Source organism: Leptonychotes weddellii, chromosome 4 (assembly GCF_054177405.1).
Source record: "Leptonychotes weddellii isolate Sample4059 chromosome 4, ASM5417740v2, whole genome shotgun sequence".
Taxonomy (NCBI): domain Eukaryota; kingdom Metazoa; phylum Chordata; class Mammalia; order Carnivora; family Phocidae; genus Leptonychotes; species Leptonychotes weddellii.
The window spans coordinates 68,315,542-68,334,017 of record NC_138372.1 but is presented as its reverse complement, the minus strand read 5'-3'; the positions used below and the strand labels follow the sequence as shown (position 1 = coordinate 68,334,017).

The window sequence follows — 18,476 nt, the reverse complement described above, 5'->3', positions numbered from 1 at the left end:
ACTTCTTTCCAAAGAGTACAGTATGAAAAGGAGGAGAAAAAAAAAAAAAAGAGTAACTTTATAGTCAGGAGAAACCTGACAAACACTACCTCATCTGGGTAATCAAGGTCAATATCAACAGTGATAAGTCATGTTGATATTATGTACCCTTGATACAATATGATGAAAACAGTACTTTAACACTGTAGTTTACCTTCCAAAAACCTACAACTCTGTCTAATAAGGAAAAACACCAAATTCCAATAGAAGGGCATCTATAAAATATCTGACTAGTACTCCTCCAAATGTTAAGATCACTTAAAAAAAAAGAAAGAAAGAATGAAAAGAAAAAGGAAAGTCTGAGAAACTGAAACAGCCAAGAAGAGCCTATGGAGACGTGGCAACTAAATGTAATGTGGCATCCACAATGGGATGCTGGAGCAGGAAAATGAGAACTATAGAAATCTGAGTAAAGTGTGGACTTTAGTTTCTAATAAAACTCATTAACTCTAACAAATGTACCATATTTATGTATGATGTTAAAAAAGGGGGGAAATGAGTCTGGGGTATGTGGGAACTCTCTATTGTCTTCTCAGTTTTTTCTATAAATTTAAAACTATCCTAGGGCACCTGGGTGGCTCAGTCGTTAAGCGTCTGCCTTCGGCTCAGGTCATGATCCCAGTGTCCTGGGATCGAGCCCCGCATCGGGCTCCCTGCTCGGCGGAGAGCCTGCTTCTCCCTCTCCCACTCCCCCTGCTTGTGTTCCCTCTCTCGCTGTGTCTCTCTCTGTCAAATAAATAAATAAAATCTTAAAAAAAAAAAAAAAAAAAAAAACTATCCTAAATATGTTAATTATTTTTTATTAAAAAAAAAAAAAAAAAAAGATAGGATCCTTACAATCAAGGAGCTTGTATCTAGAGAAAAGACACACATTCAACAAGTAAACCACAATTAAAAATTGGGACAACTGCAATGAAAGAACATGACGTAACAATGAAAAACCCACCTATAATTTGATTAAACCATTGAGGAAAGCCTCCCTAAGACTCTCTGAGGAAGCAAATTTTATTCTGAGACCTAAGAGATGATTAAGAGTTATCCAAATAAAGCGAAAGAAAGAAGTGTCCCTGCTTGAGAAACTAAAACAAAAATCAGACTTGTCAAATTTCTGGTTCTGGACAAGATGGAACAAGTTCATTTCTTTCTAGTCCTGCCTGGTAACTATAACTAAACACTTTGGAAATAAAACAGCAGACAATCATAAGGCTCTGAGAGGCGAAAAAAGGGCAAACCAGTTAGAAAGTTTGGGTCTTGAGGACCAGAAGGTGGTAAATTCTCTGGACTTTCTTTTTATCACAACTTATCCACACTGGGTAGCAGACAAAAGAACCTTCAAAGCCAAAGTTAAAAAAAAAAAAAGTCATTAAAAGTCTGCTCTCTCTCTAGTCAGCCAAACACTATGGATGGTCCCCCGATCTGGGGAGTCTGGACTTCTCTACTGGTAGCAGCAGATAGAATGGCAAAAGCCAAGTACCCTGAAGTGGTGCTCTCCTTCCCTGTTAGTATGGTGCCCATGGAGCTGAAGTGAGTATACTGAAGGGTATAGGAAGGTCCAGAATGGGGCTCCTCTTACCCATCCAGAAAGAGACATCAACAGAGACCAAGTAGGGTGTGTGGTCTGCTTCCCCTGACCCTAAGGGAGCAGAGGGCCTGGTAAGTAGCTTTCCTTCCCCGTCAGGGCAGCCTAAGTAGAGACTAGGAACAGAAGCATACTCTTACTCAACAGGAGTAGGTAAATCAGGATGATACTCCCTTCCTTCACCAATGTGATATCAGCAGAGACCTGCCCCAATGTCCAGTAATAGAAGATGAAACAAGGTGAAATGCCCATCTCCCATTTGCATGGTGTCATCAGACAATGAAAGAGATTCTGGGCTTTTGCTCATCTAACAGTAGCAGGTAGTCTGAGACAACAATCGCCTCCTCCAATGGTGTGCTGCCAATGAAGACCAAGTGGGGACCAAGTCAAGAATTCCACTCCTTTCTAGCAGGAACAGGCAGTCCTGCTCACTACCCCCAGAGAGTGGAATAGAAGGAAGAAGACCCTGAAGGAGAGAGCTGGAGAAAAGAATTAATTAAACCTGCATAAGAAGTCCTACATAGAACCATGACATGGCAGAACCAATCCACAGATCAAGCTGACCAGAATTCATACACAAAAAGGTTTGAGAAAATGAACTACACCATAAAACCTAGCCTTTTGGAATAGCTTTCAAGTAGTACACAAAGCAAACCAGAATAATACTGTGAGGGCTCTGGAAAGGAAATGATCATTGGAACTATATCCCACAAAAGTAGGCCAGAATCTATGTGCTAAATCTAAACAGAGTACTTGCTAAAATAGAAGATTTAAATAGGATACAAGGTCTCATAACGTAACAGTCAAAATGTCTAGGATAACAACAAAAAGAAAAAAAAAAAAACCCACTCACCCAAGAACCAGGAAAATGAAAAACTGAATGGGAAAAGATAGTCAATCTATGTCAAAAAAAAGATAAATCACATGTTGAAATGACAGGATTTTAAAGCATCATCGTTAAAAATGCTTCAATAAGTGAAAAAATGAAAAAAAAAACTTGAAAAAAATGAATAGAAAAGCTCAGCAAATAAGACAGAAAAACAGAATCAAGTTAATTATAAACTGAAAAACATAATTAAAATAAAAGGTTCACTGGATGGGCTCAATAGTAGATTGAAGATAACAGAGGACAGACTCATTAAACTTGAAGACAATCTGAACAACAGAAAGGAATTTGAAAAAAATAAACAAAGCACAAAAATCTGAGGGCAAAAGATCTAACATTTGTGTTATTGGAGTCCCAGAAGAAGAGAAGGAGTGTGTATCTGAAAGAATATTGGGGGGAAAAAAGGCTAACTTCTATAATTTGCCAAAAGGCATAAATCTATAGATTCAAGAAACTGAGCAAACTCCAGAAAGGATAACCCTAAGGACATTCAATGAAGCCAAGATATATCAAATCAAATTTATGAAAACTATACACAAAGAACCATTTTTGAAAACATCTACAGAGAAATGATGCATTTCTCAATGGAAACCATGGATGCCAGAAGAAAGCAGTATAACATTTTAAATGCTGAAAGAACAGAACTGTCAACCTCAAATTTTATACCCAGTGAAAATATTAATCAGGAATTAAAGGGAAACAAAAACATTCTCAAAGAAAACTAAGAGAAATTGTCAGCAGCAGTCTCATTCTTAAAGAATGGCTAAAAGAAGTCCCCCAAACTTAAAAGAAATGATAAATGAGGGAGGTTTATAACTTCAGAAAGAAAGAAGTCAAAATGAATAAAAATACTGCTAAATGTAATAGACTATCATTCTCCTCATGAGTTTTTATATGCTCAGTGTAGAAGAAAACAAGACAGATTTTAAAATAGGTAAAGGGACCTAAGCAGAAGTAAGATTATATAAATTTACTCAAAGTGGTAAAATGTCAATACCAATAGTATCTAAAATAATTTACACATGCATAAATGTAATAATCAAAGGAACCACTCTAAAAAAAGCTGGTGATATGCTCAAAAACACTATAAAATAAAAATGGAGTTCTAAAATATGTTCAGGTAAGCAACAAAAGGGAAAGAGGAGGAAGAAACAGAAGGAACAAACAGAAAACTAATAGTGATCTAGTAGACCTAAGCTCTTACATATCAATAATTACTGTAAGTGTAAATGGTCTAAATACAAAAATTCAAAACAGAGATTGGCATAATGGATTAAAAAGTATGACCTAGCTAGAGGCTATTTATAAGACCCTATCTTTGATTGTCATGGCATAAGCAGACTGGATGAAAAGGATATGCTATATAAACAATCAAAATAAGAGCAGCAGTGGCTATATTATCAGGAGAAGCAGACTTCAAAGCAACAAAAATTATCAGGGCACGATATGTTCATTACAAAATGATTAAATGATCTATCCACCAAAAAGACATAGTAATCCTAAATGTGGAAACAACAGAAATTCAAAATATAAGAAACAAAAGCTGATAAAACCCAGAGGAAAAATAGAAAAATATAAAACTATAATTGAGGACTTCAACACTCTTCTCTCAGCAAAACAGAACTACAAGATTGAAAACCAGCAAGAAGACCGAAGAACTAAACACCATCAAAAAGAAATTTAAAATTTTTATTTATAAACTACTCCACCTAACAAGAACAAAATACATATTCTTTTCAAGTGCTCATGGAACATTCATCACGACAGACCAGAAACTGAGTCATAAAACATACCTAAATCAATTTAAAAGAATTTAAACGGGCGCCTGGGTGGCTCAGTTGTTAAGTCTGCCTTCAGCTCAGGTCATGATCCCCGGGGTCCTGGGATCGAGCCCTGCATCAGGCTCCCTGCTCAGCGGGGAGCCTGCTTCTCCCTCTCCCTCTGCCTGCTGCCCCCCCTGCTTGTGCTCTGTCAAATAAATAAATAAAATCTTAAAAAAAAAAAAAGAATTTAAACATAAACAGCGTGTCACCAATCATAAAAGAATCAAGCTAGTCAACAACAGAAAGTAAAAAAATTTCCAAACACTCAGAAACTAAAAACACACTTCTAAATAACCTATAGTTCAAAGGAGAAGTCTCCAAAGAAATTTTTAAAAATACATAGAAAACTGAATAAAAATTAAAATACAATGTAACAAATGTGTGGGATGTAGCTAAACTCCCACCTCAAGAAATAGAAAAAGGGCAAAATAAACCAAAAGCAGGTAAAAGAAGGAAACAATAAAAATAAGAGCAGAAACCACAATGAAATTTAAAATAAAAAATAAAACAAAAATTAAAAAGATCAATTGATAAACCTCAAGTAAGATTGACAAAGATCTAAAAGACACAAAATATAGTATCAGAAATAAAACACTGGATATGACTATAAATATTACAGACATTAAAAGAACAATAAGAAAACACTTAAAAACAAATCTACACATACAAATCAACAACTTAGATGAAATGAACCAACTCTTTGAAAAGGACAAACCACCAAAACTCACCCAATATGAAATACGTAATCTGAACAGTCCTATAACTGTTAGACAATCTTCTACAGAAAATATGAGGGAATACTTCTCAACTCCTTTTATAAGGTCAATGTTACTCTGATAAAATAAATGAACACAAAGACCAAATTTTCCCATGAATTTAGATGTAAAAATCCTCAAAAAAAAAGCAAACTGAATCCAGTAATGAAGAAGATTATACATTATGAAGCCAGTAAGAATTTATTTCATCTATGCAAGACTGATTCATATTAAAAAATCCATCAATATAATCCACGTCAAAAGAATAAAGATGAAAAAAATCACATAATCATACCTACTGATGCAGAAAAGCATCTGACAAAATTTAACAGGCATTCATAATTAAAAACTCTCAGGAAACTAACCAGGAATAGAGGAGAACTTTCTAAACTCGGTAGAGATTCTACAAATACAGCTAGCATATGTAATAGTGAAAGACTAAGTGCTTTTCCCTAAGATCAGGATCAGGATAAGGACATATGCTCTCAGCAGTGTTATTCAACACAGTAATGGGAAGTCTAACCATTTCAATAATAAAGGGCATACAGATTGAAAAGGAAGAAGCAAAACTATCCCTATTAGCAGATTAAATGGTCATCTACATAAAAAAAAAATTCCAAGAAATTTATCAGAAACTACTAGAATAAAGTAGTTCAGCAATATTACAGGTTACAATAACACTCAAAACATCAGTCATACTTCAAAAAAAAAAAAAATCATTCATACTTCTGTGGACTCACAATGACCATGTGGACACCAAAGTTAAAAACACAGTACCATTTATGATCATTGCCCCAATGTTCCTGTGAGGTGATCCTCAGTATCCATGCCTGTTTCCTATCACATCCTTACTTTGTCTTCCCTGCTTGACAGTAAGATAAACTCTAAGAGCAGGTGTAGTATCTGTCTTGTTTACAACTGTGTCCGCAGCACTGTGTCTGACACATCATAGCTAATCAATAAATATTTTTGAGGACATTAAAAAAAAAAAAAGAATGTGCTTCAAGTTCCATAGCTAGAGTAACAATTCCCCCATATCCAAACCCAAAACTCCACCCCTTTCCCAATAAAAAAAGTGCTTTCTTTCAGGCAAAAAGAAAAAGTATTGGGAATACAACTAGAGTTAGAAATCAAGATAATCCTTACATTTTATAATATGGAAAGGGCTTTCAGTCACAATTTTTCTTTTCAATTAAGTCACAAGCATGTTCAAGCACAAAAAAAAAATTATACAGTAAGTAAAATATGAGTTGTTAGTAATGGTCCCATGACTACTTAATTTTCCTGTTGTTTTATCTTCACATTCCACATTTTTAGACCCTTATATACTTAAAATAGAAAACATTTTATCTTGTCAGTATTCTAAACCAAGTGACAGGTACTAGAACTACCAATAATTCTAGGAGCATCTAATCACCATTCCACTGATCAAGTTTATCAATTTTCCCCTAGTAGTGGTTCTTAAACTTTTCTGTGTATGTGGAGTTGGGGTAAGGGGTGGGTGCACAGATTACAAATCTACTCTGAGATCCTGATGAAAGCAATTCTATGTGTGCAACAAACAGGCACAAAAACACAGAGTGGGAGGAGGTTTCAGAGGGTTCACAGATCCCTAAGTCCATCTAAGCACCCAAAGTTCAGAACCCATGTAGGCCAAGCCTGTTGTCAACTAGTTACCTTCTAGTTATCAGCTATTTCTTAGGAGCCTAATATGCAAAAAAGACTTTTTAGGAAATATACCGTATTCACAAAAAAGCATACAATAAGACCTTGATTAATTTCCTGGAATACAAAATTAACTTCCTTTATACAAAATTAACCATGTTAAAAATTTAAGCAGAGCCTGATGATCAGAGAAATAAATCCTCCTCAGTATGCCTAATTACTATTTGTTTGCACACCTCTGAAGGTAAAGCAGGGGATCTTCTTCATTCTGAACCTCCTCCATTCCTGAACTTCCCAGGAGATAAAACATACAAGCTCTGTTTTGTGTCCATGGTCCTAACAATGTAAGAAATAAGAATAATAATCTCATACACTCATTAGTGATCATTATACTTTAACTGAGACTCTTAAAATCAACAAGTAAAAAAAAAAAAATTAAGGGCTACTTCTACATTATATTTTTCTTTCATCTCTAAATATGAACTAAAAGTCATTTCCTCTAGCCAGAACTTCTCAATAGGGGCTTTATCACTACCCAAGGCATTTTGGAAAAATGTGGAAATTCTGGTTGTGAAATGGAGGTAGACAGGTGGGGAAGTGACTCAGGCAGAGGCAGAAAACTGTGACAGAAAGCAAAGGTTCTAATAAAATAATGAAACCTACAAGTATATCAGAACAAATAAGAACAAAGGTTTATGTCTCAAAGGACTAAGTGATTAAATCAGTAAAATACCAAAATCTTTGTCACAGTATCTGGCATTTATCAGTTAGTCAATCACCAGGAGAGCCAACATTATTACCATTATCACTAAATACAGCCAAAAAATGGGAAAGAGATAGTAGGACATCAAAATGGAGAACAGATCGGACCAAAATTAATTTTTTGTGTGTCACATTTAATTTAGAACAGATGTGGGGGCGCCTGGGTGGCTCAGTCGTTAAGCGTCTGCCTTCAGCTCAGGTCATGATCCCAGGGTCCTGGGATTGAGCCCTACATCGGGCTCCCTGCTCGGTGGAGAGCCTGCTTCTCCCTCTCCCACTCCCCCTGCTTGTGTTCTCTCTCTCACTGTCTCTCTCTGTGTCAAATAAAAAAATAATAATAATAATTTAGAACAGATGTGATATATCCCAAACTTCCAATGTCCTAAAGTGTTACATATTTTTAAAATAATAAAGATAAAATAGATAACATAGTAGCATATCTATTTCAAGCATAATAATAAGAACTGGGGGGCTTCAATAAAGAGATATTAAAGAAACAATTAAAAAGGAAAAGCCCAGAGATGCTTTTGTTGTTGTCTGAAAGTATACAAAAAAGGCAACCGAACTAAGATTATAAACAGATAGACAGATGAATGGATGGACAGACAGGGAGGAGGGAAGGGAGGGAGAGAAGAGGAAGGAAGGAGGAAATCAAACTTGAGACTCTCATTAAATGTTTTATTTTACTGATCAGGTTGAAGAAATAGAAAGCAAGTTGTCATTTACTCAGAGTTGAACTATACAGACAATAGAACAGGACATCCGTGTGTAAGTAAAACTAATTAGTTAAGTGCAAGATAAGTAACAGCTATTTACAAATAGAAACAATGAAAGAGCCAAGTGACTTGGCTAAAACAAATTAAAAATTAGTGAGTGATAAAGTGTTATACTGGTAATTAGATAAGAATGTGGTGTATGAAACTGAGTGCAACCTTCCAACTGTCCTTCATATTCGTCTTCATGTCCACTGATGACACAAGGTACAATATTTATAATTACCATGAGGGTGAATCTCAGAGCTAGAGATTTCATCGAAAAATAATTTCTGGTGTAGAAATGATAAATACTAGATTTATTATAGTAGTTGGGGGTGGAAGGGAAGAAGTGCTAGATAGGTACCCTCATTCAATTGCACTGGTAATGTTTATTTTAGCTGAGTGAATATAACAGTGTTTTGTTTTATTATTCTCTATGCATCTTTTAGTATGCCTATAATATTTTTAACAAAACAAGAAAGGAATAATACAAACAATAAAGAAAAAGAGAGATATATCTAATAAAGATAATTGGATTCCATTACTGTGGAAGTAGTTATAGAAATCTGTAGAATTCTCAGCAGAAGGACATCTAAAGTAGGATAATCCTCTGTCTGAATTTCAATGCTACAGGTACAGGTAATGGCCTCTCAACCTCTTAAAATTGTTCTACTCTGAGAATACACTTTCTTGAAAACATGTTAAGAATGTTCAGTAAATTGGTGCAACCACTGTGGAAAAAAAGTATGGAGGTTCCTTAAAAAATTAAAAGAGAAATACCACATGACCCAGTAATTCTACTACTGGGCATTTACCTGAAGAAAACAAAAACCCTAAATCAAAAAGATGCATGCACTCTTGTGTTTATTATAGCATTGTTTATAAATAGCCAAGATATGGTAACAACCCAAAGGTTCATCAACAGACAAATGGATAAAGATGTTTTACACACACACACACACACACACACACACACACACACAGAGGAATATTACTCAGCCCTCAGCCATAGAAAATAATGAAATCTTGCCATTTGTGACAACATGGATGGACCTAAATGGTATTATGCTGAGTGAAATAAGTCAGGCAGAGAAAGACAAATGCCATATGATTTCAACTTTATGTGGAATCTAAAAAACAAATGAACAAGCAAACAAACAAAAGAACACTCTTAAATACAAAGAACAAACTGGTGCTTGCCAGAGGGGAGGCCAGTGGGAGGATAGACAAAATAAAGGGAATTAAGAGATAAAAACTTCCACTTATAAAGTAAGTAAGTCACGGAGATGAAAACTACAGTATAGGAAATATAGTCAGTAACACTGTAATAAAGTTGTATGCTGACAGATGGTAATTACACTTATCATGTGAACACTGAGTAAAGTACAGAATTGCTGAATCAATACATTGTACACCTGAAACATAACACTATGTCAATTATAATTCAATAATACTTAAAAAAAAGAATTTTCAAATTGAAATGCCATGTTACTGGGTATACTTTGATATGTAAGAAATATTAAGTATATTTAAATTTATGCCCAATATAATATATAAGCTTCTTTTATAATTCCTAAAAATGAAGTCTCCTATTACTTAAATTCTTGGCAATATCTCATTCATTTTTTCTTATTGTAAAGCTGGTATCCACAAATATTAATATATCAGAATAAAACAAAATGGCACAAATATATTAAGGGTCAAGCAAAATCTGCCCAAGGGTCAAGTGAAAACTGCCCAATCCTTAAGCGGATTCTGACTTAACCTTATTTTAAAATACTTCATATTTCATGGTATATCATGTTAATATAATGTTTTTAATAATTTATAACAAACTCTGAAGGAATTACACATCTGAAGGAATCCCACACATTACATTTTTTTTTTTTTAAAGATTTTATTTATTTATTTGACAGAGAGAGAGACAGAGAGAGCAGGAACACAAGCAGGGGGAGTGGGAGAGGGAGAAGCAGGCTTCCTGCGGAGCAGGGAGCCTGATGTGGGACTCGATCCCAGGACCTTGGGATCATGACCTGAGCCGAAGGCAGACGCTTAACGACTGAGCCACCCAGGCGCCCCCCCACACATTACATTCTTAACAATTCAGAATATGGTGTGCTTAGTCCTCTTGACAAATTTTATAGTAGTATAATAATATCACCATAAAATAATTGTATCACCAATATAATAATCATAATTGCAAGCACATTTCTCCTACAAGTCATATTCTATGAGGTGCTACAAAAACATAAATGGGGAGGGATGGGAGTAGCCTATAATAGCCTGATCAGATACAAAGGATAATTCAGCTTTTGGATGAATTGGTATAGATACTCTGGTATCCATACTCTGGTACAGATACTCAAAACTGGTAACTATACTCTGGCATAAATACTCAGCTTTTGGCGGAATTGGTATAGATACTCTGATCCATCTGTCCTATACCTTAGCATACCAGTTTGCTTTTAAAAATTATTTCATTCAGGGGTGCCTGAGTGGCTCAGTCAGTTAAGCATCTGCCTTCAGCTCAGGTCCTGATCCTGGGGTCCTGGGATCAAGCCACGCATCTTGCCAACTCCTTGCTCAGTGAGGAGTCTGCTTCTCCCTTTCCCTCTGCCCCTCCCCACCTTGTGTGCTCTCTCCCCCTCTCTATCTCAAGTAAATAAAATCTTTAAAAAAATTATTTCATTCAGCAACAATTTATTAAATATCTACTATGTCTGAAGTCCTATTCTAGACACTGATGATACAAAGATATCAAGCCATGCTTCATATAAATTGGTGGCTCAGATCTGAGTTCACAGTATATCTAATTTATTTAAAAACTATAGTTATCCTGAAAATGTGATTTTTAAGCTCATAAAATCACTAAAATATACATGTAAAACAGAAATAATTTTTAAGCCAATAACATGTCACAAAAGTTTATTCATCTTAATGAAATTATGAAGATAAGTCTTCAAAAGGGAAAAAGTAGATTAAAAATGATTTCTCCAAATTATTTCCATTTCTCTTACCAAGCCTACACATATATAAATATACCAACTATAATAATTTTATTTTATTTATTTTTTAAAAGATTTTATTTATTTGAGAGAGAGACAGCCAGAGAGGGAACACAAGCAGGGGGAGTGGGAGAGGGAGAAGCAGGCTTCCTGCAGAGCAGGGAGCCCGTTGCGGAGCTCGATCCCAGGACCCTGGGATCATGACCTGAGCCCCAGGCACACGCCTAATGACTGAGCCACCCAGGTGCCCCAGGTGTAATTATTTTAAAAACCAACAAACTCATACATATGTTTATATTAGAACTCTAGAGGGCAATGAAAGAAAATTACATAAAATACAGTTCTTCCTCCTCAAATTCTAACAAAATTTAAACCTCAAACCTCATTTTACTCCCAAAGTTTTGAAACTTGTGGAGATTCATCTCTCTACTTACCCAGCAAATATAAATGATCACATTTCTATCTGCAATTGTAAAGTATCTTTCAAGCACTCTAAAAGCACTCCAAATATATACTCCTTTTATTAAAATGCATTGTATATCTAAAGCAGTAACTTAAATATCTATGGTTTAATTACTTCATTAATATGGAAATCACTTTTTCAGCCCAATCATATCTCACATTTCCTATTACTACTGGTAAAAATGATATCTCTATCAAAAATAGAATTGAAAATCTCTATTTTAAAAGACAGGATGTACAAATCTCAGGCTCTCACATGCTTCCAATACATAAAAATGTTTCACAACCAAAAATACCTAGAATGATCAAACAAAGGTGGGATATTAAAGGCAACAGAGAAAGAAAGAAAGATTATGACTAAGAAGTCCTAAATTCTAATCATGGTTCTGTCACTGGTTTGCTATAAGACCCATAGCAAACTCTTAAACTGTTTCAATTGTTTCTTTTCCAAAACAGTAACTGGTTCTAATTTTAATTCAAAGTTAACATGATGTCCATTCTGAATCCTATAAACAACTTTTGTTTTAATGATGATCTGGGATTGTAGGCTTCCTTTTTTCCCTTCATTACCCTGGTTCAGCAGAGTTCTTAATACCCATGGGTCCTTAGGAGACCCAATATCCTTGTATAATTATTTAACGTCTATCTTCCTCTCCATATTTTAAGTTCCATAAGAGAGGGAAGTATAGTTGGTCACTTTTAAATATCTGGATCATTATTATATTACCAAGGCTTGGAATAATGCTTTGAATACAGAAGGTAGTCAGTAAATATTTGTTGAATGAATGGAAAAAAAATGGCTGCTCAAAGCTGACATACTGAGTGAGAAGTAATAACTGATTGAAAAAGAAGAAAAAAAAAATCATACTAACCACTAAGGCCATTTGGTACAGGAATAAGAAGTACTACATACCTCAAGAAAAAGTCCAATTTTCTATGTACATTATGTAAGTCAGGGAGCAAAACATGACATATACTATATAAACATAATTTCTGAAAACAGTGTTAAAAAATCAAAGTTTTAGATTTAAAGGATTGAGACTAATTTATTTGGAAAATATGCTACATTCCCCATTAATGAGGCATTATAATATGAACCAATATTTAATAAAACTACATGTTAATCACATGTTAGAATTGGTAATTTTGAAGTATGACTTATTATTGTATCATAATACATCAGGTCATATACTCCAAAATGAAGAACCAACTTTTTCACTGGTATAAGCAGTACTGCAAAGGAAGATAAATAGCCCCATAAGACTTTGAACTATCCTATTCTTTATTACCAAGTGGAACAAAGTTTATAAAATGACTTATTCTATTATGGGTGAGGTTAGGTAACAAAAACCTACAGAGAAGCAGTAATACCCATAACTAGTTTCCTTACTTCTATTCACATTAACAAAAGAACTACAGGTTAGACAGGTTGAACCACAAAAACCATAGTTAGAGGATAACAGGTAGGCTACCACTGCAGATCTATGGGATGTCACTAGGCATTATGCATTAAGGAAACACTTAATAATGAATAATTTGAGTCCCCCCCACCCCCAGGATGGCAATCAGCATTAGTGTTAGTCATGCTACTGAATATAACCAAATGACAATCAGTTTTGTTCCTATATACTACTTAATACTGTCTAATAAACTGGCCTTCCTTCAAATACACAAAATAAGTAAAAATGCATCAAAAGGAAAATTGAATGGGGTGCCTGGGTGGCTCAGTCAGTTAAGCATCCTACTCTTGATCTCAGCTCAGGTCTTGATCTCAGGGTCATGAGTTCAAGTCCCATTGGGCTCCATGCTGGGCATGGAGCCTACTTTAAAAAAAAAAAAAAAAAAGGAAAATACATGAAAAATTATAGACCCAGGTACCCTACTAATTCAAATATGAATTATACATGGATTATTTCTGCCATTATCTAGAGCACTCTGGTTTAAGGAAATGTGAAATATTAGAGTTGCTTTCCCTCAGTATTTTGATTAGAAGAACAGGACCAGGTAATTAACACAAAAGAATTCAGAACAGACAATAAGGATTATTTTAGCAACTGAATTTAGTTTCTAGAGCTCCACTGTCAGTTCAGTAGTCACTAACCACTTATGGCTATGTATATTTAATTAAACCAAAAATAGACTTTTTAACCACAATTTCATGTGGCTAGTGCCTACCATATAAACAGTTACCAAAAGGATATATAACATTTCTTTCTTTTTTTTAAATTGAAGTGTTGTTGACATATAATATTAGTTTCAGGTGTACAACACAGTGATTCAATGTTTACACACATTAAGAAATGACTGCCACCATAAGTCTACAAGGATATATGTATATTTACATATTTACACATACATATATATGATTTCTATCATGCTAGAAGTTTTAATGAACAATGTGTTCTAAAGGGTAGAGGCCAGGTCCAATGTTGTTCTGTATATACTACAGTTCTTAATATAGCACCCGAATACAGTAGGCACTTCAGAATTTGATTTAAGACAAATCACTATAGTGGCAGAAATGATCCTACAAACATGTCTTGTTTGGTTAATAGTCTTTTAAGAATTGGAACAAATATTTTAAAATTTAGAAGTCTCTAAAAAAGGCAGCAAGAGCCCAAACCGAAACAAATCACCATAGCAGAGAAGCGGTTGACACCAGCTGCTTCTATAATGGCTTACCTGTTCACAAAGTCATTGCCAATCCCACTATGTGTGTATGTCCCTTACACTCACCTGCTTCACTAATTTTTTTTTTTAAAGATTTTATTTATTTATTTTGACAGAGAAAGAGAGAGAGAGAGAGAGACAGGGAGAGAGGGAACACAAGCAGGGAGAGTAGGAGAGGGAGAAGCAGGCTTCCCGCCAAGCAGGGAGCCTGATGCGGGGCTCGATCCCAGGACCCTGGGACCATGACCTGAGCCAAAGGCAGACACTTAATGACTGAGCCACCCAGGCACCCTCAAAGACACATCTTAATAATACAACTTTTGAAATTAATAAAAAAGTTCTCTGGGGAACTACTGAAATGAAAAAAAATGTTTGTTTTAACTTCACAATACTACCACAATTCATTTACGCATATTTGATTCCAATAGCAGGTATACAACAGGCATCCCAATTGACTGAATTAATAAATTATATCCTTGCCTAGATATTAAAAAAACTTGCTGCAAGTGTCATCAGATAAAAACAAAATGTTAGTATTCAAATAGTGAACTGTGAAATTCTGGTTTGGTAACTTTTCCTAAACTCATTGTTTGTTATTTGTTTCTGCTATTTGTATAAAAGAATATCTACAGTCAGATAACAATTTCCCTTTCACTTAAATCTATCTTACTCTCTTGGTTATTGAAGGTTTTTTTTTTTTTATGGTATCTACTTACACTAGATTTAAGAAATTATCTACTTCCTCAGCTTCAGCCACTTCTTATTATACCAGCTCATTAATTGTAACTGTTGTAAGCCAAATTACTAACAGAAAAACAAAAGTTTCTGTTTTCCAAAGAGCTGGAGTATGAACTGGTATCCTTCCTTAGCTCAACTCCAGTAATTAAGCCTAAAAAGATACCTAAGCAGAGTTGTTTATTATCAGTACCACTCCTTTCTTTCCACAAGATCGGTACAAACAGCCTAATTTTTTATTCCTTAGTATTAGTTCTAACTGAAAATGTTTTTAAATTAATGTAGTAACAGTCAGAAGTTTTGATATAGAAAAATTCATCAGATTTTCAAAAATGAGATTAGATCAATTTCCTATTTACTTTTGGTAAGAAATACATAAATGATTACTCTTAGAAATAAAGATTTTATTCTTTTATCTTAACCTCTTCCAAATATATACTCAAGGATTTAATAGTTTTTAATTACCTAAAAAATGCTAGATTTAAATGCATTCTCAAGCTCAAGCAATTTTTACCAAGTTAAAATAATTCCAAACATAGCCAGCAGGTTCAAAAACTGTTTCAAACATCTAAAAATATCTTCTGGTATCTTTTTAAAAGTAATTTTAAAAGACAGGTCAACAAACTGGTATTAATAAAAACATACAATCCAGAATGATAAAGGGAACGCTACACACACATGCACAACATGCTCCTCCAGTTCCCTAAAGATGTCATTTGAGATTATTGGCAAACAACAACAACAAAAACCAAAAAAACTTCATTTAATCTCAGTGACAGTAAAAATGCTTAAGAATACAGAATTTCCAGTTAATAGTACTATATATATTTGAAATATTTGAAAATAGCTAAGAGAATAGATCTTAAAAGTTCTCATCACAGGAAAAACAGATTTGTAACTATGTGTTGATGATGTTAACTAAACTTACTGTGGTAATCATGTCTCAATATATGCACATATCAAATCATTATATTGTACACCTAAAACTAACACAATGTTCTATGTCAATTACAGCTCAACAAAAAAAATTTAAATTTAAAGAGAAAACAGAATTTCCAGGATAAGCTGTTTTAAGATTTCAATAGGCAGAAACTAGACAAATCATTACTAATCATTTGCTGTCTTCTACCCCTGAGATCAATTAAACTTCAAGTCCTAGAAAAGAATGTAATTTAACACACATCCCCCTGAGAGAATGATGGATACAAACCAGGACTTTAAATTCAAACTATTTTTCTGTAAATCTTTAGTATGTACATACATGACATTTACGTATTTTTAATATAAACGTCTAATACATGGATTACCAATTAACTTCACTTGAAAAACCAGTTTATTTAAAATTCATCCAGTGCGGGGCGCCTGGGTGGCGCCCCGCACTGGATGTTGTTAAGCGTCTGCCTTTGGCTCAGGTCATGATCTCAGGGTCCTGGGATCGAGCCCCACATCGGGCTCCCTGCTCGGCGGGAAGCCTGCTTCTCCCTCTCCCACTCCCCCTGCTTGTGTTCCCTCTCTCGCTGTGCCTCTCTCTGTCAAATAAATAAATAAAATCTTTAAAAATAAATAAATAAATAAAATAAAATTCATCCAGTGCAAAGTATTTTTAACACATTCCAGAGTGTGAACAAAAACCTCTGAGCTCACTGCAAAAAATGTCTTTAAACAGACATAATTATTTGCTAAACAGAATAAATTTCCTTATTCAAATGTAAATAAAAATATTTCTATAATCCACAAGGGACTTCTCTGTCTCTCTAAATTCAAGGTATTAAAATAGACCTTTGCATTCATTACCATGGCTGTTTAATAGAACTTTTGCAATGGTCAAAATATCCTATGTATCATTGCTGTACAATATGGCAGCCGCTAGCCACATGTAGCTATTAAGCACTTAAAATGTGGCCAGTGTGACTGAAGAATTAAATTTTAAATTCTATTTATATTTAATTAATTTAAATTTTAATAGCTACATGTGGCTAATGGCTACAGTACTCAACGACACAGTTACAGACTATCAAATGATCATGACTAGGTATAATAACCTCCAACAGTGCTACACTTATTAAAAGGAAAGCATCACAAGGAAGCAACCCAAGTATCTACTGATGGATGGGTTGATAAAAGAAATGTGGTATATACATACAACGGAGTATTATTCAGGCTTAAAGAAGGAGGGAAATTCTGACAAGTTACAACATGGCTGAACTTTGAAGACATTATGCTAAGTGAAATGGGCAAGTCATAAAAGGACATTTACTGATTGATTCCACTTACATGTCAAATGCATGGAAACAAAAAGTAAAATAGTATTTGCCAGGACCTGGGGAATGGGGTAATGAAATGTTAATGTTTAATGGGACCAGAGTTTCAGCTAAGATAAAAAGAATTCTGGAGATAGATGGTGGTGACAGTTGCATAATATGATGAATGTACTTAATGCCATAAAACGCACACTTCAAATGGTTAAGATGGTAAATGTTACGTGTATTTTATCACAACCAAAAAAAAAAAAAATTAAGCATCACAATTTGACCAAATAAATACTTCTGACAGAACAGCTAAATGGAAATATAAAGTCCCCAATAAAGGAAATAAAGTGTTTCTCAAAGGAAACATTAGATTTGCTGAGAAAAAGTTACAGGAATCCCCCAGTGAATCAAGTTGTACTACATTACCACACCATTAACTGAGAGCTGAGCATTTCACTTCTACAGGCTCAAGCTGGACAGAGTATACTGGAGCTCTTTTAAGAAGTCACAAGGCGGGAGGTATCTTTGAGCTCGCCGAGTAGACACCATGAGCAAAGCTCACCCTCCCAAGTTGAAAAAATTTATGGACAAGAAATTGTCATTGAAATTAAATGGTGGCAGACATGTCCAAGGAATATTGCGGGGGTTCGATCTGTTTATGAATCTTGTGACAGATGAATGTGTGGAGACGGCAACTAGTGGGCAAGAGAGTATTGGAATGGTGGTAATACGAGGAAATAGTATCATCATGTTAGAAGCCTTGGAGCGAGTATAAACAATGGGTGTTTTCATCAGAAGAAATCAACTGCTTCCACATGTCTCCTCCATAGTACCTGTTTTACTACAATATAAAAATCAGGTCGTGTGCATTTTCATATTGAACTTTTTTGTTAAATAAACTTTTATAATAGCCCCCCCCCCCAAAAAAAGAAGTCACAAGGCTAGACAAAGTAAAGCCAAAGCAGAATTGTATAGAGTGCTTGGTGTTGCTTGGTTTGATTTGGTTTTAGGGACTGTCAAGACAGCTGGCCTTGAGTAAGTCACACACTGAGCAATAAGAAAAACAAAACTCAGGGTGCCTGGGTGGCTCA

At 34.8% G+C, this 18,476-nt stretch overlaps 1 protein-coding gene and 1 pseudogene across 1 annotated transcript in view; one reads left to right on the top strand and one right to left on the bottom strand.

The window, feature by feature from the left end:
- PKN2 (protein kinase N2) overlaps window positions 1-18,476 on the bottom strand; it is a 127,736-nt gene that overhangs the window by 93,610 nt on the left and 15,650 nt on the right. The window lies entirely within an intron of this gene.
- On the top strand, window positions 17,915-18,293 carry LOC115942742 (small nuclear ribonucleoprotein G pseudogene; annotated as a pseudogene).